The sequence below is a fragment of the Phyllobates terribilis genome, unplaced genomic scaffold (assembly GCF_046119375.1).
Source record: "Phyllobates terribilis strain yellow unplaced genomic scaffold, ASM4611937v1 Scaffold_393__1_contigs__length_1774422, whole genome shotgun sequence".
Classification (NCBI taxonomy): domain Eukaryota; kingdom Metazoa; phylum Chordata; class Amphibia; order Anura; family Dendrobatidae; genus Phyllobates; species Phyllobates terribilis.
The window spans coordinates 450,967-471,995 of record NW_027363153.1 but is presented as its reverse complement, the minus strand read 5'-3'; the positions used below and the strand labels follow the sequence as shown (position 1 = coordinate 471,995).

At 44.4% G+C, this 21,029-nt stretch overlaps 1 non-coding gene and 1 pseudogene across 1 annotated transcript; both read left to right on the top strand.

The window, feature by feature from the left end:
- The first annotated feature begins 427 nt into the window (after positions 1-427).
- On the top strand, positions 428-656 carry LOC141224505 (U2 spliceosomal RNA; annotated as a pseudogene).
- A 1,115-nt stretch (positions 657-1,771) lies between these two features.
- On the top strand, positions 1,772-1,963 carry LOC141224463 (U2 spliceosomal RNA). Its single transcript, XR_012291877.1, has one exon. It is a non-coding gene; the product is annotated as a U2 spliceosomal RNA (small nuclear RNA).
- Positions 1,964-21,029: the final 19,066 nt, after the last annotated feature.

Sequence of the window (21,029 nt, the reverse complement as noted above, 5' to 3'; positions counted from 1 at the left end):
TTTCTTTGTCACTGTGTGTCCACTTATTCACGTGTGTCACGTCCTACTAGGATTTTGTCGGGATGCGGTTCCCTTACGGGTTCCTCTCTTGGCAGGTCTAGGGGGGGAGTGTGTGGCCATCAGGTTCCGCTCCCCCCTGAACCCCCTTGGCTCTCCTCTTTCGGGAGGAGAGCGTTGTTGGCTCCCCTCTTCCGGGAGGGGAGCACAGTCTTTGGCTCCCAGTGCCTTGCTCGGGTGAGAACTCGGGCAGGTGCTGGGGGTAAGATTGGGTCGCCTCTGGCTTCGGCTGGAGGTGGCTTTTTGTCCCTGTTCCTCGCTGTGGCCTTTTGGCTCGGAGGGACGGGGAATGGTTTGGGAGACCTTTCTCCTTTTGGAGAGGGTTTCAAGAAGACCAGCATCCTAGTGCACTTTTTTTGTGGCACTTGTCACTTTTTTAAGCGCACTCGGGTTTTGTACACGAATTCGGGCTAAAAAAAAAAAAAAGAAAAAAAAAAAAAAAAAAATCTGTTCTTATCAGTTTAATATCTGATACGTCCCCTATCTGGGGACCATATATTAAATGGATTTTTAGAACAGGGAGATGGAAAAAGAGCTTGCTCTGTCCACTCCACGCATTGACCTGGTATTGCAGTATCTCCAGGACCGGTGCACCCCTTCTTTAATGCAGTTTCTAAAATCAGAAAGAATTGAATTCAATGTTTTTTGTTCATTTTGCTTGTTTGTCGGATTTTGGGATGGACTCTTTGGCTTTGCTTTTCTTCTCCTCATTGGATTTTTCATTTTCAAAGTTGCAGAAGCCAGATTACAAGCTCATTTTGGTTCAACTTCAGCAACTGTGCATTGCATTGCCATGTAATGTGATGCAATGCTATCTTTCTAGCTCTCCCTTTTTACTTCCTTTTGGATAAACAGACATATTAGGCAAGCATTTTGGAGCTTTTACCTAAATAACTACAGGTGGTGAGATAAGCTGCACAATATAATTGACCTTTCAGTATATTGTTGCACACACACCATCTATTTAGCAAATGCCCTTGTTATCAACAGCAGCCTTTTAAACTCACCTGAGCTAACAGGTATGTGCGCTGGTTACTCTGCTGCGCTTAAAATTTCTTTTTTGGTTTGCTACAATGCCTTTTCTGAAACGTTGTCTCCTTCTGCTGGAACACTGACTTCTTTCATTTAATGCCTGCAGACTATAAAAGAGAACCCAACCCAAAAAGTTTGGTTGATTAGTCTGTGGCATTCTGTTAAACTGTTGCTTATGGCGGTCTCTGTGAGCTTCTCAGCGACATTCAGCCAGCCAGGTATCCTGCCTGCAGTAGATGGAATGTGGCAATGGAACGCTGGCTGCGCGTGTCATAATAGGCTCTGAGCCTTTATATACCTGTGCACAGCAGCAGCCACCTTCAGTCTGCTGCTGGACAGCCAGCAGCAGCAGCAGCAGGAGAGGTATGTAATCAGGAGCCCTCCTGCTAAGGGTAGACAGCTGCTCGTTCCACCCCACCCCCCGCCTTAATTGGTTCTCCTCCCTTCCAACGGTGTTGAGGCGGGTGGGAACAGCAGGGGGTGAAGGTGCTGTGTTTAAAGAGGTGGAGTTATGCAGATCTAAAACGCGTGGATTGCAGCAGCAGCAAGCCGAAAAGTGCAGGCATGTAAGGGATCTAGAGGTTGACAACATGTCTTCTTAACGGGAGTCCAGGAGCTCATCTCCACAAATGGACTTTTCAGGATCCTTGGGTGGCTCCGTAGTTTGAAACCAATTCTGGTTATCGCTTCTCGGCCTTTTGGCTAAGATCAAGTGTAGTATCTGTTCTTATCAGTTTAATATCTGATACGTCCCCTATCTGGGGACCATATATTAAATGATTGATGTATGATTGTTCAGAGCAAATTCGGCAAGTGGCAGAAACTCAGACCACCCCTCTTGATTGTCTGCCACAAAACAACGCAAGAACTGCTCAACATCCTGGTTTTTCCTTTCTGTCTGGCCATTAGATTCAGGATGATATCCGGACGAAAACGACAAATGAATTCCCAACCTGTCACAAAAGGCACGCCAAAAACGAGCCACGAACTGAGGACCCTTATCAGAAACAATGTCAGTAGGAACGCCATGAAGTCTGACAATTTCCTTGACAAAGGCCTTAGCGAGAGTTTTAGCGCAGGGCAGTTTGACGAAGGGAACCAAGTGACACATCTTGCTAAAACGGTCCACGACCACCCAGATGACAGTAAAACCCTCAGAGGGGGGAAGGTCAGTTATAAAGTCCATAGCCAAATGTGTCCAAGGAGCACTGGGGACCTCCAAAGGACAAAGTAACCCCGCAGCAGGAGTATGTGAGGACTTAGATCTAGCACATATAGTACATTGGCGCACCCACTTAATGACTTCCTTCTGCCATCCAGGCCACCAAAAACTGCGACCCACCAGTCTCTTGGTCTCAGAGATTCCGGGATGACCTGCCAACCGAGATTCGTGACACTCAACAAACAAATCTCTCCTAAAGGTCCCAGGCACAAACAACCTCCCATGAGGAGTGTTAGATGGGGCATTCTCCTGAGCTTTAAGAATCTCATCTTCCAAAACGGAGTCTAAAGCAGCTATCACAACACCTTCTTGTAAAATGTTTTCCTCTTTCTCAGCACCGACTATGGGAGAAAAACTGCGAGACAAGGCATCCGCCTTAACATTCTTAGTACCAGGGATGTAAGTAACGGAGAAATTAAACCGCGAGAAAAACAGTGCCCACCTAGCCTGACGGGCATTCAGGCGCTTGGCAGCATCAAGATATATCAGATTTTTATGATCCGTAAGAACCTGAACGGGAAATTCCGCACCTTCCAAGAAGTGGCGCCAGTGTTCAAATGCGAGTTTAATAGCCAATAATTCCCGATTACCAATATCGTAATTCAATTCAGTCTCCGAAAATTTTTTTTGAAAAAAAGGCACAGGGATGTAATCCATCCCCGTTATCCTGAGACAATACTGCGCCAACCCCCACAGAGGAAGCATCAACCTCAACCAAAAACGGCCTAGTAACATCAGGCTGCATAAGGATGGGAGCAGAGGTGAACCTCTCCTTGAGATACACAAAAGCTTCAATGGCCTCAGAAGACCACTGAACCGCATCAGCACCTTTCCTGGTGAGATCAGTCAGAGGTTTGACAATACTAGAAAAAATTTTTATGAATTTTCTATACTAATTGGCGAAACCCAAAAACCTCTGTATCGATTTCAAACCAATAGGCCTAGGCCATTCCTGCACAGCCTGAACCTTAACCGGATCCATCTCAAAACCTTTGCTGGAGATAATGTAGCCCAAAAAACTAATTCTCTGTACAGCGAACTCACATTTCTCCAGCTTAGCAAAAAGCGAATTGTCCATTAATAACTGTAATACCTCACGCACGCTCCGCCAATGAGACTCCAGATCTGGCGAATAAATCAAAATGTCATCCAAATACACAACCACATTTTTACCGATCAAAGGTCTAAGGATGTCATTAATCAGATTCTGAAAAAATGCAGGAGCATTAGTAAGACCAAAAGGCATAACCAGATTCTCAAAATGACCCACAGGAGTGTTAAAAGCAGTCTTCCATTCATCACCCTCCTTCATGCGCAACAGATTGTATGCCCCCTTAAGGTCAATTTTAGAGAACCACTTGGCCCCCAATAACTGGTTAAACAGATCAGGAATCAATGGCAGTGGGTAAGGATTGCGTACCGTAATTTTGTTAATCTCACGAAAATCCAGACAAGGACGTAAACCGCCGTCCTTTTTTTTTACAAAAAAAAATCCAACCGCCACAGGAGACTTAGAGGGCCTAATGTGACCGGCGGCCAAACTTGTCTGTATGTATTCCTCCAAAGCCTTCCTCTCAGGAATAGTAAGGTTAAATAAACGACTTTTAGGAAGAATCGCTCCAGGGACAAATTCAATAGAACAATCATAGTCTCTATGGGGAGGCAAAACCTGCGATTCTTTCTCAGAAAAAACTCTCCAAAAATCCTGAATAGGAACAGGCAATTCTCCCCTATCCAAAGCTGCAATACGCCCGTTACAACACTTGTCATAACATTTATGGCTCCAGGATTTAATTTCACTGGTAGACCAATCCAGTACAGGATTGTGAAATTTTAACCAGGGCAAACCCAATATTACTGGAGAAGGCAAGTTATTCAACACTACCAAATCCAATTTCTCATGGTGAACACCATTAATAGTGAGAGGAAATTCACAGACCTTGAGAGTAATATTCTTCAAAGGGGAGCCATCCACAGAAACCACAGCAATGGGGGATGATAAAGGTTCAGGTTTTAAATTGAGTTTTTCCACGAATCCCCCATCAATTACATTCAGTGTAGACCCGCAATCAACAAACACCCGAAATTCTATTAATTTTTCCTGAGCAATCGTGGAAGCAGCTAAAAATATACCCTTGGAATTTAAACAGGCAATACGGGCGTGACTGACCATTTTTTTTTCTTTCTTCATACGAAGCTCACAGCCTTTAATCAAATGACCAGATTTTCCGCAATAGAAACACAAGCCTTCCGAAAAACGACGGTCTTTTTCTTGAGAGCGAGGTGCCACCGATCCAATCTCCATCGGTTCACCACTGTTAGTACACACATTATCATAACCAGAAACTGACATAGCAGAGGATTTGCTCTCATTAACCCTAGCACGCAGTCTTCTATCCACCCGTATAGCTAATTGCATAGCCTGTTGCAAATCCTCAGGTGTAGGATAAGCAATTAGCAGGTCTTTAACCCTTTCACTGAGCCCAGCAAGAAATAGACTTTTCAGAGCAGAATCGTTCCACCCTGTTTGAGTGGACCAACGACGAAAATGAGTACAATATTTTTCCACATTACCTGATCCTTGTTTTAAACGTCTCAACTCAGTCTCAGCTGATGCCACACGGTCAGGATCATCATATAATAATCCTAAAGCAGAAAAAAAACTATCCACTGATCTGAAGCATGTATCACTAGGTTGCAAAGAAAAGGCCCACTCCTGAGGCTCTTTGCGCAAAAGTGACATTATGAACCCTACGCGCTGGGATTCATCCCCAGAGGACTTGGGTCTCAAACGAAAATACAATAAGCAAGCATTTTTAAATGAAAAAAATTCTCGATGTTCACCAAAAAATAAATCCGGCAAACATACCTTAGGCTCCAAGAAATATGCTCCAGGACAGTTACTCACGTGCTGACGGAGTTCGGCCACTTCCAGAGAGAGTCCCTGCAGGTGTTTAGCCAAATCCTGAACCGACACCATGATGGAACAAAAAAAAAAAATCTTTCCTTAGAGAATTTGCAGGCTGGACTTACTGTTATGTTCTGCTACCAAAGCTAAGGAAAGAGAGGAGATCTGTCCCTACTATAGGACTCAGCTGAATCCCTACGATGTAACAGGGAACCTGATCCTGCGATCAGACCTGCTAAAGTCCTAATCTAGTCTGTACGGAGACCTATAGATGTGGGGAGGGAATCCCTACAAGTACTAAGGACTGGGAGGAATATGGGACACCTCCTAACAGAAATAGTAGCAGACAGACGAACAAACAAAATAGATAGAACATAGAGGTCCGTAGACCAAGCAAACTAACAGAGCTAGATACAGAGCACAGGCTAGCTAGAAAGTAGATATACAATGAAGTCCAGCAAAGCCAGAAGGGCGGAGCAGGATTAAATAGGCCAACAAGGTCATATGACCAGCAAAGGAAAAAAAACCTAACAGCAAGGTTCTAACACTATCACCAGGTCAGCAGGTGCAAAGAGAGACAGTAACCAAGCTAGGCCTAGCTTCAGGCAGGTCAGAAGCTTAGAGAATAAAGCAACGGATCAGGAGGCCCTATACTCGCTCACTGGGGAGAGTCCAAAAGTGTGCCCTTCACCTGGAGTACCCTGGACCGTGCCTGCAACATCACCAGTAAAGGTACTGAAGCTTACCCCCTTGTGAGTGTCCGTCTTTCCTCCGAGACTGTCCTGCCGTCTCTCCCCTGCACCACCATCCATTACACCCCACGCTGCCCTGGAGCAAGCTCTACCTGTGGAGAGCCACACCATCCCTGCTGCCGTAACACCAGCTCCAGAGGACTGCTCCGCAGCGGCGGCTCCCTCTAGCCGCAATCCACAGGTGGCGTCACGAACACTTTCACAAATCCCCTATATCTCCCCCTTTGACTGACCGCCCTGGGTCACGGACCGGGCCAGCTACCATGATATACCCCAGCAACCAGAGGCCCGGCTGCCGAGTACCCCACGGCCCTGGGGGCGTGTCAGAACAAAGGGTAGTTATTAATGGAACACACTTAGACTGGGTCTCAGTTAACAGTGGGGTACCACAGGAGTAAGTATTGGGCCAGCTTCTTTTTAACATATTTATTAATGACCTTGTAGGGGGCATACAGAGTAGTATTTCAATATTTGCAGATGACACTAAACTCTGCAGGGTAATCAATACAGAGGAGGACAATTTTATATTACAGGAGGATCTATGTAAATTAGAAGCTTGGGCTGATAAATGGCAATTGAGCTTCAATGGGGATAAATGTAAGGTAATGCACTTGGGCAGAGGAAATAAAATGTATAATCATATGCTTAATTGTAAAACACTGGGCAAAACTGTAACTGAAAAAGAACTGGGTGTATTGGTGGACGACAAGCTCACGTTTGGTGGCCAGTGTCAGGCATCTGCTGCAAAGGCAAATAAAATAATGGGATGTATTAAAAGAGGCCTAGATGCTCATGAGGAGAACATAATTTTACCTCTATACAAGTCATTAGTGCGACCACACTTAGAATACTATGTACAGTTCTGGTCTCTGGTGAATAAGAAAGACATAGAGCGGGTGTAGAGAAGAGCGACCAAGGTTATTAGAGGACTGGGGGGTCTGCAATACCAAGACAGGTTATTACACTCGGGGTTATTTACTTTGGAAAAACAAAGGCTTAGGGGTGATCTTATTACTATGTACAAGCATATGAGGGGACAGTACAAAGACCTGTCTACTGATCCTTTTACTCTGAGGCCTGAGACAAGGGGACAAGGGGGCATCTTCTACGTCTGGAGGAAAGAAGGTTTAATCATAATCACAGACAGGGATTTTTTACTGTAAGAGCAGTGAGACTATGGAACTCTCTGCCGCATGATATTGTAATGAGTGATTCACTACTAAAATTTAAGAAGGGCATGGACGTCTTTCTTGAAAAATATAGTATTACAGGTTATATATACTAGATTCCTTGATAGGGCGTTGATCCAGGGAACTAGTCTGATTGTCATATGGAGTCAGGAAGGAATTTTTTTCCCCAATGTGGAGCTTAGTGTTTGCCACATGTGTTTTTTTGCCTTCCTCTGGATCAACATGTTAGGTTATGGGTTGAACTAGATGGACTTAGTCTTCCTTCAACCTTAAAAACTATGTTACTATGTACAGTACAGACAAAAAGTTAAAAAGATTTTTCTGTATGTTCATGACTATGAAAATTGTACATTCACACTGATGGCATCAAAACTATGAATTAACACATGTGGAATTATATACTTAACAAAAAAGTGTGAAACAACTGAAAATATGTCTTATATTCTAGGTTCTTCAAAGTAGCCACCTTTTGCTTTGATGACTGCTTTGCACACTCTTGGCATTCTCTTGATGAGCTTCAAGAGGTAGTCACCGGAAATGGTTTTCACTTCACAGGTGTGCCCTGTCAGGTTTAATAAGTGGGATTTCTTGCCTTATAAATGGGGTTGGGACCATCAGTTGTGTTGTGCAGAAGTCAGGTGGATACACAGCTGATAGTCCTACTGAATAAACTGTTAAAATTTGTATTATGGCAAGAAAAAAGCAGCTAAGTAAAGAAAAACGAGTGGCCATCATTACTTTAAGAAATGAAGGTCAGTCAGTCCGAAAAATTGGGCAAACTTTGAAAGTGTCCCCAAGTGCAGTTGCAAAAACCATCAAGCGCAACAAAGAAACTGGCTCACATGAGGACCGCCCCAGGAAAGGAAGACCAAGAGTCACCTCTGCTTCTGAGAATAACTTTATCCGAGTCACCAGCCTCAGAAATCGCAGGTTAACAGCAGCTCAGATTAGAGACCAGGTCAATGCCACACAGAGTTCTAGCAGCAGACACATCTCTACAACAACTGTTAAAAGGAGACTTTGTGCAGTAGGACTTCATGGTAAAATAGCTGCTAGGAAACCACTGCTAAGGACAGGCAACAAGCAGAAGAGACTTGTTTGGGCTAAAGAATGCAAGGAATGGACATTCGACCAGTGGAATCTGTGCTTTGGTCTGATGAATCCAAATTTGAGATCTTTGGTTCCAACCACCGTGTCTTTGTGCGACGCAGAAAAGGTGAACGGATGGACTCTACATGCCTGGTTCCCACCATGAAGCATGGAGGAGGAGGTGTGATGGTGTGGGGGTGCTTTGCTGGTGACACTGTTGGGGATTTATTCAAAATTGAAGGCATACTGAACCAGCATGGCAACCACCACATCTTGCAGCGGCATCCTATTCCATCCGGTTTGCGTTTATTTGGACCATCATTTATTTTTCAACAGGACAATGACCCCAAACACACCTCCAGGCTCTGTAAGGGCTATTTGACCAAGAAGGAGAGTGTTGGGGTGCTACGCCAGATGACCTGGCCTCCACAGTCACCAGACCTGAACCCAATCGAGATGGTTTGGGGTGAGCTGGACCGCAGAGTGAAGGCAAAAGGGCCAACAAGTGCTAAGCATCTCTGGGAAGTCCTTCAAGATTGTTGGAAGACCATTTCCGGTGACTACCTCTTGAAGCTCATCAAGAGAATGCCAAGAGTGTGCAAAGCAGTCATCAAAGCAAAAGGTGGCTACTTTGAAGAACCTAGAATATAAGACATATTTTCAGTTGTTTCACGCTTTTTTGCTAAGTATATAATTCCACATGTGTTAATTCATAGTTTTGATGCCTTCAGTGTGAATGTACAATTTTCATAGTCATGAAAATACAGAAAAATCTTGAAATGAGAAGGTGTGTCCAAACTTTTGGTCTGTACTGTAACTATGTATGGAATAATGGAGGACTCACTACTAGATATTGTGGTGTCTCTGCACAAACCACTTAGTGTAACTCCAGTCAAAGTACCTGTATCCCTGGCCTTACTAATGACTCGCTGTCAGGGTATGTGCACATGGCGTCTTTTAGACCTCAGTATATCTGCATTTTTCTTGTAGGAAAACGTTTGAATAAAGCTCTGATGGTGTTTTACCTGAAGTGTCTTTTGCGATGTCTTTGTGTTAGTTTTTTTGCAGCGGCTTCACTGCGAAATCAGTCTATATATAAAATAGTAGCAGCTTCCAAGCGGAAGCTTCTAGAAGAAAAGACCAATCACTTCTTTTAGCCACTTCATAACTTTTGAAGCCAAAAGCAGTTAAAAGAAGTGACAACAGACGGATCATATGCACAGCAAGTCCTTTTGACTTTTCAGTACATATGTTCATTCTTTTTGACGTTTGTACAACTTTTATTTTAGAATAGACATTTATCATCAATCCACCTGCTCTGTGCACAATGTTATGGAGTTCCCAGTATGCATACCATGCAAATAAGGTGAAAGCCACAGAATCAATATAATTGGTATAACATTCTTTAATGTGTATACATATATATATATATATATATATATATATATATATATTATGAACAAGGTCATGTGACCTAAACGTTGGCCCATTGCACACAGACGTTTGCTGATGATTGTTGTAATAAACTTCTAACTTTCGGCTTATATTGGAGAGCCTGGTTTCCTCTCTATCTCTACTTTCCAGAGCATCTTCAAAATCCCCTCACAGAAAAGAGAGAAGGGGGTTCATCCGAAAATCGTCATGTGCAGGAGCAGGTTTCTTCTTCAGAGTCTCAATAATATCACAGAAAGAAGACCGCTATTTCATTGATCCTCATCTGAGAACTCAGTACTGGTACGATGTTTCCCAAAGCTGATGGTAAACTAAAGAAAAGACAGAACAGAAGTAAAGGTGAATTATTTTTTTTAGCATTTGAAATGAATGCAGATGTAATCTATATGTTCTCTCTTACCTGGGCTGACGTACAAGATGGACTCTTCTAGTGTCACTGCCAAACTCTTAACTTCTTCCATGAAGATTTAAGATGTTCCACTGAATTTTAGAAGGAAGCAGTGTTTGCGACACAGGGGGCAGCGAAGGTTGGAGTTGAGCCAGGTAGAGATGCAACCCTGATGGAAACAATGATTGCATGGTAGCACTGTGACTCCCTCTCCGGTCTCATAATCCGTCATGCAGATGACACACGACTCCTCCTGAGATGTTACAGTTCTTGTTGGGAGGTTCCTAATTTGCTGAGCTCGCCAAGTCTGCTGCCTTTCCTGCAGATTATATTGTGCAGGTGGTGATGGTGGCCGCATCTGTGGCGGAGGCGTCATCACTCCCATTCCCTGCTGCTGAAAGATGATGTTGAACAGACGGTTTGCCTGCAGTAATTGTACAGGAGATCCACTTGCAGCTGGAGACTCCCTGAGTCTGCGGCTGGGCAGAACGGGAAATGGCCGTCTGAATACAAACTCAGTGACGGTGTCTGAGGATCCACTGTCATCCCTTCTGCTCTCTGATGTTTCTCTGGAGGGCTCTGCAGGGACTGGTCTAAGTGGAGAGCGGCTTCTTTCCCTGCTCTCTTGTCCTCTTTGCCGGAGAGGAGTTCTGGCTTCTCTGCCTCTCGCAGTGACAGCAGTGGCGTCTGTTCTGTGTCCACCAGTAGTAATTGGTCTTCTCTGATCCCTTTGAGAAGATCTCAATTGATGGACAATCATAGCCTGACCTATAAAGAAATAAAATGTACTATAAATATGCAAAAGTTTATAAAAAACACTTTTGAACCAAAGAGAAATAACCTGCTGTTGCTTTGGGGTTTAGGGAGAGGAGCAAAAATTGATTAATGTTTGGGCTAAATAAACCTGCTCAGTGGATCCCCTCTCTACAGACATCACAGAGCAGGGGTGGAACCAGATTGCGACTAACTCATCCCCCAAGGACTATGAATGGGAAGGTGGAGGATGCACTGAGTGTACTGAAACCGCTTACCCCAGGGAAATCTCCTCCCAGAAAAGATCCTATAAGGTGGGAAAATTCTCTCACTTACCCTGATTTTCTGGTCGGCTCATCCAAGTCTCGTTGTCAGCAATAAGCTGATGCAGCTCCCTGGAAGTCATGGTTCAGTTTCCCGGGGCTGAGATGGTAGAGTGATAGAAAATGAGAACTAAGTTCTCTGCTGGCACGGATGTTATGGTGCCAAAATATCAATAAGAAGCTGTAGAAGTAAAGCACTAGATGTATGAAACAAACTAGCTCGCACTTCCAAAACCACGGTAGAGTCTCAGCGAAAACTTCAACTCTGAAAATGGCGCTGATGTCACCGAGTGCATAGATTGTATAACCTCACAGCATTCTATGTTACTGTGACATCACATGTGAGACCAACAACGCGCTGTCATGATGGCCGACTGTCCAATCTGTTATATACATATTATAAAATGTTATATTATTATATATTATAATACACGTTGTGAAAAAATATTATATTATATTATTATTAACCATCTAACACTCTTAAGGTGTGTATATGTGTCTAAAGCATAGGATATATATATATACATCTTATGAATATCAGATGCCTTGGAATAATAATCCTATACTCACCTTTCAGACCCCCAGTACTGCTGCTGTCAGTGTCCCCGCCGACCTCCGGGCTTCTCTTTCCCGCAGGGGCCATTGTGTGACCACTGCAGCTAATCAGTTAATACATATTTCCCATTCATATGTTTCATGTTGATGTAAATTAAACACTTTTAGAAAAGAAAACAGATAAATAAGATTTTCAGAATATGGCATGTACTAAGGTGGATACTCATGGTATGATATGCAGAGAGAGGAATACTGGGAGGGCACAGAACATGTTAGTCCACCTGCTTAACCCTCAGGATAATTCTTATCAGGTCATATAGGGGTGTACATAGAAATCCACAGACCCCATAGCAAAGATCTGAAATGGGACCTCTTATTGGCCCCTGGCTGCCATTAAGCAACCCAGTGATGGTCACAGAGACCCCCTGTCTAGCTGCTTAGATACCATAGTTGCTGGTCACTATGGAAGCTAAGGGGTTAAACTGATGTAATCAGAGCTAGCTTGAATTGCAGCAATTACGATTGGCTGTCTGCTGTGTAAAACAGCCGGCACCCACTGGGTATGGAGTGGGCTGAGCATGTGAGTTTGCCCCTTATAAACCATCATAACTTATGCTGTATATATACGATATATGCAGGGGATGGGGCTATTCGGCACTAGGCTCCTCCTGTTCATGGGCTCCATAGCGGTCATGTGGCCTGCCAAAATTGGGTGTATGCTACTGAGGTCATACATATAATATGGAAAAAAATATCATACAAGGTAAATAATTGAAATTCATATCAGAAATAGTCCAGTTCTTTAGTGCCCATTCACATTAAAGGAAAATCATCTGAATTGACTGAATTTTGTGGGACAGGCCCATTATCCTCCCATGGAAAGCACATGCATGCTCGGCTGAATCAGGCATACATGAGTATAGGAGCAGAGAGGGAGAGAAGAGAGGAAGGGAGAAGACGGTGATTGGTGAGTATCTTAATCTGCCTACATCACATAGATATTTAGGATGGATTAGGGAATCGTTAGCTTGGAGCGCTTCTTTCTCCAATAAGTTTTATTGATTTTTATAAACAAAGAAAAATATACAAACAATGAACAGAGAACGCAAAAGCGTAGGCAAATTATAGATGAAAGTTACCATAACATTGAGTGATGAAAATATCCAGCATGTGAAAAAGTGGAAATAATAGGAGGGGTATAGATGCGGAGAAGGTTGGGACTGCTTGCCTCCCATGTAGACAGATTTTGATAAGGCATATGGGGCTCTATTACCCTAATCGAGATCTCAAGTAGGGGAATGACACCTTTGCTCTCACCCAGGTTCACCTGTCATGGCAGGTGTTGGTGTAACACAGAGGGAAAAGGGAAAGGGAGCCCAGACACTAGGGAAAGGGGGAAGTGGAGACCTCATAGTCTGGTCTAACGTCACCCTGTCTCAACTACCGTCCCTATAATGCCTCTTCAGCAATCGCCGCACGCGTGCCTTGCCCTACTTTCCCTGGCGTATGGCTATGGCTAGGGATGGAAGGAGATGAGCATTAGTGAACCTCCAGTAAACACTATAGACAACAAGGGAAGACAAAACAGGGGGAAATTGCTTAGCTTTAGATGACTCCAAATATGCCCACGGCCTCAAACTCCAGAGAGGACAAAGAACTGCTCCTGCTAAGCCTCACAAGTAGAAATGAATATAGCCAGCGACTCCCTCTCAGACACACGAGGTATATATACACCCAGGCCAGAGAGATAATTAGCAAGAGAGAGGTAGCCGCTCAGTTGTAAAGACAGCCTCTTATTTAAGAAGCTGTCTGCAATGCCAAACGTAGAGATCTCCTGCAACCCACTGCAGGGCGACAGTCTGTCACCTCTGACACACTCGTGACATCACCAGAGGGAAACAGTTGATAACATAATTGGGAGAATAGGGGAACAGGAGGTAGGATTGATGTACTCAGACTGAAGAGTCCACCTGGCGAAACCAAATTTAGCAAAAACATTTTCAAACTGCATCCATCTGTGAGATTAATTTGATAAGTATTGGATTACTGCTATGCAAGAGCTAGGTGTGAGAACCTGTCTAGTTCAGATTTATGCAAAAAAACACTGCACAGCTGTTTAAAGTGGTGCACAGATTTATGTGAATGATAAAAATGGTAGAAATGTTTCTTAAAGGGAACTGTCACCCCCTGCGAGATTTCAGACCTCTAATATGGGCATACAATCTATTCATACCTGTATGGCCCATAGTAGAGTTCTGAATGCAGAGAAATGTAGTATTATAAAATCTGTTTTCACATGCTTGGCGTCCCCCGGAAGGGAAGAAATCCCTGCCTATATCTTTAGTTAGCCCAGAAATCCCCGCCTATCTGCTTATTTAGCATGTTCCCCCATCCCCTGCGCGTCACAGGGCCCTGTGACGTGCACTGGTGTAACTCATTTCCCGCGCATGCGCAATGCGACGCTCACATCAGGAGCATTTTGTTTCTCCCGGCCCCGTTTGTCTCTGCACTATTCCATAGTGTTCTAAATATGGACACACAGACCAAATACTGATGTCACACTGATCCAAAATGCTGATGACACTGGAACTATTATTGTCCACTTAAACGTTTAAACATGGACTTGTGAATGAAAAATATCAGATAATATAGCTGAGAGTTTCTCATTAATCATATACCAAGAGATCTGTCCTTTTCACTTCCTAGAAATCAGGTACTGGTTTTCTCCAGGCTAAGGCATCTGTGTTGGTTAGTGATGAGCGAGCATACTCGCAAGTACTCGGTACTCGCCTGAGCATCTCAGTACTCGAGATGCTCGAAGCTCGCCGAGTACTTCCGGGATGCTCGGGCGGATGCTGGGGTCTCCTCCCTGCATGTTTGGCGCTCTTTAGAGTGCCATTCAACATGCAGGAATTGTCTGTCACACACTGTAATGCTGCAGCCATGTTAGTTGTGGCATTACATTGATTGGCTGGCCGCACAGCATCATCAGGTCTATACCAGACCTAGCGCCGCCGTGCTCATCAGTCTACTCTGCAATCAGATAGTGTAGGGAGAGGTGCTGCTGAGCTAGGGAGAGATTTGGCTGTTTATTAGTTAGTGTAGGTATTCCACAAGATTCTCTACACATATTCATCTGAACTAACAGTCCTTCTGAGGACTAATCCAGCTGCAGAGATACCAGTGCTAGGCAGGCAGGCAGGGTATATAGCAGACTGCAGTCCATATAGCAAGAGGATCCATTTCAGTTCTGTCTGCTGGTGCTTTTACAGATATTATATTTGTAGAAATAGCCCCACGTATCAGGGGCCAGGAATATTTTCTTTTTATCTTTATCTGATTGTTTGCTTAAGGCTGTGTGCCCACGATGCGTTTATTAAGTGTTTCCGCAGGGCAAAAATGCTGCAGAAATGCTTAAAAAACGCATGGTAGAAGGCCTGCCATGTTGCCTAATGATAATTTGCATGTGCTTTGCACATGCTGCGGAAATTTCAGCTGCGGATTATCATTGCGGAAAAAAACGCAGCACTACCAATTATTTTGCGGAAGCTCTGCATTTTCGCTGCCATTGACTTGCATTGGAACACTTGGATTCCGCATCACTGGATCTGTACATGCGGAATCCAAGCGTTTCAATGTGCGGATGGTACCCGGGTCTGGATGAGAGGAGACTCTCCTCCGGACCCGGGTACCATACAAACTGTAAAAAAAAAGAATAAAATAAAAAATAAATATGATGCTTACCTTCTGATGGCCCCCGGTGTGCTTGTCTTCGCTTGCCGGCAGATAGCGGTGGACGGAAGGACCTGCGCTGACGTCATTTAGTCATGTGACGGCAGGTCCTTCAGTGTACCGCGAGCTGCCGACAAGCCAGGACGGAGCGAATAAAGACTGCGCGGGCCATCAGAAGGTAAGCATATATTTATTTTTTAATTTTTTACCATTCTTTAAGGTCACACTATATAAATCCATGACGTTTGCCTGGATTTATATAGTGTGACCAAGTTGTCAAGCACTTTCCAAGTGATGCTAAAATCGCTTGGAAAGCGCTTGTCTACCCGCATGCGGAAATGCATGTGAAGAACGCTTCACATCCGGTTGTCCCTGGCAGGAAAAACGCATGCACAATCCGCATGCTTTTTTTCTGCTAGGGAGATGCAGAAATGCTCAGGAAAAAATCCAGAGCATTTCTGTATCATGGGCACATAGCCTAAAAACCATGCCAGAGAACACAGTTTTTCTTCGCCATTTGCTTGTTGGAACTGCATAATACAGCCAGGTCCTTTCCATATTACAGCGCTAAAAATCCATCTATTGAAAACTGTGGTTTGCCCGTCACACGGATCACATATAATTGCCCTCAACAAAGCAGTTACTGGGAAAGTCCACCTAACCACGGACACGTGGACAAGTGCTTGTGGGCAGGGACGATACATCTCTCTGACGGCACACTGGGTTAACATAGTGGAAGTCGGGACCCAGTCGGACCTTGGGACGGAACACATCCTGCCGATTCTGAGGATTGCGGGCCCTAGGTCAATCGGGGTTGCCCCCACAGTCTACAGCTCCTGCACCTCATCTTCCTCAGCCTCCTCCTCCTCTTCAGCCTCCATCTCCGAAATGACCACATCAGTCACAAGCTGGAAGCACTGCAGCACTGCCTCAGCCAAGCGGCAACAGGCTGTGCTGAAGCTAATATGCTTAGGTGACAAACCGCACAATGCTGAAGAGTTGTGGACAGCTCTGAAAGAACAGGCAGATCTGTGGCTGACACCGCTGAACCTACAGCCAGGCATGGTCGTGTGTAACAATGGCAGGAACCTGGTGGCGGCTCTGAGGCGAGGCGAGCTCACACATATACCATGCCTCGCCCATGTGCTTAACCTCGTGGTTCAGCGGTTTCTCAAAACCTACCCGGAGTTGCCTCATCTGCTTGTCAAAGTACCCCGCCTGTGTGCCCATTTTAGAAAGTGAGCTACAGCTTCCGCCGCCCTAGCCGTGCTTCAGCATCATTTGCTGGTGTGTGATGTCCCCACGCATTGGAATTTTACACTGCAGATGTTGGGAAGGATTTGTGAGCAGAAGGGGGCAGTTGTTGACTACCACCATCAACAAGGCCATCGGTATTCAGTTCAGACTCCACACATAAGAAATCAGGAGTGGACATGGATGTCAGACATATGTACCATCCTCCAAAACTTTGAGGACACCTCCAAGATGGTGAGTGGTGATGATGCCATAATAAGCGTCACAATTCCGCTTCTCTGTCTTCTGAAACGCTCACTGCTAACAATCAAAGAGGATGCATTGCAGGAGGAGCTCGATGAGATGGAGCAAGAAACCATACAGAGTGATTCCTCACAGCCCAGCCTCATTTCATCCCAACGTGGATTGGGTGACAATGAGGAAGAGGAGGAGGAGGAGGAAGAACAGGAGCTAGTTTCATGCACTATAGACGGTACTACCTGCACAAATTTCATACCGTATGTTCATCATGGATGGCCTGAGAACAGGGAGGAGGAGGAGGAGAGAATGGTCAGTTGTCCTCTTGGTGAGGACACGGAAGTCTTGCCTGTTAGCAGCCTGGCACGCATGGCTGAGTTTATGTTACGCTGCCTTTCCCGTGACCCTTGCGTTCTCAAAATTTTGGGAGACAGTCATTACTGGTTGATGACACTTCTAGACCCACGCTACAAGGAGATCTTTCTATCTCTTATTCCTGAGGCGGACAGGTCTACAAAGATGGGGCAGTACCAAAAAGCCCTTGTTACGGAACTATTAAAAAAATTCCCATCTGAAAACGCTGGTGGCAGAGGTCACAGTTCGTTGGACAACCAAGGAGTACAGGAAAGAGGGACACAAATCCAATCCAGCAGAGGCAGGGGAACACTGTCAAACTTCTGGGAGAGTTTTCTCAGCCCCTCCCATCGCACAGGCCCTGAGGCACGGGGTACTCTCACAAGGAGTGCAAAGTTTGGGAAGATGCTGAGGGAGTACCTTTCCGACCATACCAACATCCTCCGTGATTCCTCTGTGCCTTATAATTATTGGGTATCCAAGCTGGAGACGTGGAATGAACTGTCTCTCTACACCTTGGAGGTCCTGGCCTGCCCTGCCGCTAGCGTTTTGTCAGGGCTGGATTGGGCCAGACTTCTCAATACCACTGAATGATAGCAGTGTAACATAAACTCAAATCCAGTTTCTTTTTTGTGAAGTGTATTCCCATGCACCTTTTGACACCCAGACATGGGTATATGCTTCCTGATTTTGGCTATTTGCTCTTGTCCTCCTCCTTCTCCTCATCCTCATCCTCCACCACCATATCACCAGGGTGACATGGTCTGTGATGCAACACCCACATATTTTTTTTAAAGGGTGTTTATGATGCTAGTAAAAAAAATGTTTTATACAGTATGTTCATGTATACCCCCAGGGGTAAATGTTTGTCAGCCCATACACTTAGTGCATGGGCGTTACAAGTATAGGAGACCCGCTCCTTTCTAATGGTAAACATTTTTTTATGAGGTCCTCCTCCACGTCTTTTCCAAGGTGCATTGGAATGCCTCCCAATTTTTGGCAACACTATGGGAGACCCACTTCCCAATAATGGGAACATTTTTTCATGAGGTCCTCTACGTCTCTTCCAAGGGGCTTTGGAGTGCCTCCCAAATTTTGGCAGGCCTTGCATTCACTACATAGGCCAACTCTATGGGAGACCCACTTCCCAATAATGGGAACATTTTTTCATGAGGCCCTCTACGTCTTTTCCAAGGGGCATTGGAGTGCCTCCAAATTTTTGGCAGCCCTTGCATTCACTACATAGGCCAACACTATGGGAGTCCCACTTACTAATAATGGGAACATTGTTTTCAGTAAGCCCTCTGACCTCCACGTCTCTTCCAAGGGGCATTGGAGTGCCTCCAGATTTTTGGCATCCCTTGCATTCACTTCATAGGCAAACACAATGGGAGACCCACTTCCTAATAATGGGACCATTTTTTTTACGGAGGCCCTCCTCTACGTCTCTTCCAAGGGGCATTGGAGTAGGTCCAAATTTTTGGTAGCCCTTGCATTTACTGCATATGCAACAACAGTATAGGAGACCCACTCTTTAGTAATGGAAACAACAAAGCATAGCCAGCCGCTGGCTCTTTAAGAATAGTAAAGGCCGCCTGATGGCCCTATAAAAATAGGCTTTGAGACTTTCAGAGTCCCTCCTTCATAAATGAAACATGATGTGTCTGATCATGTCTCACACACCACATGGCCAGATAAGGTTGTAAAATGTTAAAATGACATTTCCTGGTGAATGCATTTGTCACGGTTGAAAGCAATGCAAAAGTGCAAAAATGCATCAAAAACGCTACGTGTGAACATAGCCCAAGCTGTGGAGGAGTATTTTTGTTTTTGGTTATGTATTTTGCCTTATATACAAGTCATTACCCTGGAAAGGATGTTCCTTTACATATTTCTCAGGAAAATCCATTTTGGTTTCATTTTTGTATGTTTTATTGTGAGTCCGTAAAAGTGGCGTAATACCTCTGACAACATTGTTCACAGCAGTGACCTGGGAGTCAGAAATGCGTCCAGGGGTCTTCCCCATGCTGTTCCCATGTCATTTGAGCACTGTTCCCATTGATTTGGGCAATTTTTAAGCCCTGTGCAGACTGCCGGGGGGAGCCACCTGAATAATGATCGAGTTTCCCATAGACTTACATTGGGCTCGTTGCTCGGGTCGAGCACCTGAGTATTCCACTGTGCTCGACCCGAGCAACGAGCACCCGAGCATTTTAGTGCTTGCCCATCACTAGTGTTGATGTGTTGATGGACATGGGGGACATGGGAGACATAACTGGACTACTATCTAAGGTGTATAGGCACAAGGCAGTTTAGGAGTTAAGGTTAAAGATGTTACAAGATATTACATGAAATGTTACATTTTTTGCTGATCACTAATGGTTCACATAAACCTAAAATCTTCAGTCTTAACTTTTTCTTAAGACATTATTGTAAAGTCTATGAGAAGATATGATGGGTTCAAAGAACTTCTGGAATTTTAACAAATGCAGAAGACAATTTTTGAGATGGGGATGGATAAATAAATAACATATCACCAATTATAAGAAGAGATCCTACTTTTTGGGGGTCGTGTTTTACTATAATCAATTGTCTATTCCATCTGGAATGGAAGTTGTTCCTTGATTTTGTCAGAGATAATCTGGGGAGGCAAAACCATGGGGGGTCACACAAACCTCCACTTTTGGTACCCTGACTGCTGTTAGGTGCTGTGATGAAATCCTTGGAGCCATTGTCAGACAATACACCGGTGCAGTTGTCCTGGGTTTCTCCTGGTACAAGACAATATCCATCCTCATGTGATCAGACTGTGGAGACAGTTTCTGGATGAGGAAGACATTTATGCCTTTGACTGGCCCTCATGTTTCCCAGAGCTGAATCCTTTTGAGATCCGGTGGTTTGTTCTGTATCAGGCATCCAACAAAGTCAAGTAACATTACAAACTATGCAGGAGCTCACCAATGCCCTGATAACCCAGAATACCGCCCATTGTCTCATCAGGAGCATGCCCAGACATTGTCAGGAGTGCTACAGACACGTGGGGTCATACTTTTATTTTTCACGTCACTGTAAATACTTCTATACCATCCTTTGTTATTATTCTGTACGTCAAAAGATATCATAAGCAGAGAATGGGAAGATAAACAGCAAAACAAATAATTATTAAAACAAATCCAATGGAAATATTTATTTTTTATTTATTTAATTTTTAGTTCTTCAAACTCGAATTGTCTTCTTTCTTTTCTCACTTTATGCAGAGAAGTTTTGCTACAAGAAGCAGACGTTCCACGGGTAAGTCCTTACTGATACAACGCTGTTACAATGCCTTATACCAATGTTCCCAGCCGGCAGCTCTCTGCTGGCGTCAGAACTGCAACTCCTAGAATGGCATAAATAGCCATAGATTGGGCAAAACTGGCCGACACATCCACTGGTAAAACTCCAGAATAGTAATTTACAGGACTGACCGGAATGAAACAAGGATACTGATAGATGATGATGAATGGGTGAAGCTGCAGAAGAGACGATGTAGGACGGGGCGTTGCTTTGCCCGCTGTCAAGTTCTTCAAAAGTTGAACCATTTCGTCTCCAGATATGTTACTCCAGTTCCTGTAGTCCTTGACTGGGGTAACACTTCTGAAGGGGCACACGTAGACGCACACCACTCATCAGATATGCCAAGTTCATTAAGTGTTGTGCGCCTCTTAATGAAAAGCATTCATGAATAAGAT